We start from the raw sequence: 339 nt of genomic DNA, 5'->3' as shown, positions 1-339 counted from the left end.
GGTCTCACCGAGACATAGAACCTCTGTACAGAGGCGACGGCGACGCCGTATGCTGGCTTCAAGACGCCGGGCATCGACCCTGATCCAGGGTGTGTCTACCGTAGACGATTGTGCACAGTTATACACCCTCGTCAACGGTATGACGGGGGTGGAAGATGGCGACGTCCGCCTCGAGGCTATGCCTGCAGTAGATGCTCTTCTCGAACTGGGCTAGATGTCCCTTGAAGACAGGCAAATTGGCCGAAGTGGTCATTGTACGACGGACGAGGAGATAAACTCGTCATCGCTTCTGGATAAAGCTTTCTTGGAGGACACCAAGAGAGTGCTGAACTAACGGAG

The sequence above is a fragment of the Plasmopara halstedii genome, assembly GCF_900000015.1.
Source record: "Plasmopara halstedii genome assembly, contig: Scaffold_289, whole genome shotgun sequence".
Lineage (NCBI taxonomy): Eukaryota > Oomycota > Peronosporomycetes > Peronosporales > Peronosporaceae > Plasmopara > Plasmopara halstedii.
This window is presented reverse-complemented; position numbering follows the sequence as displayed.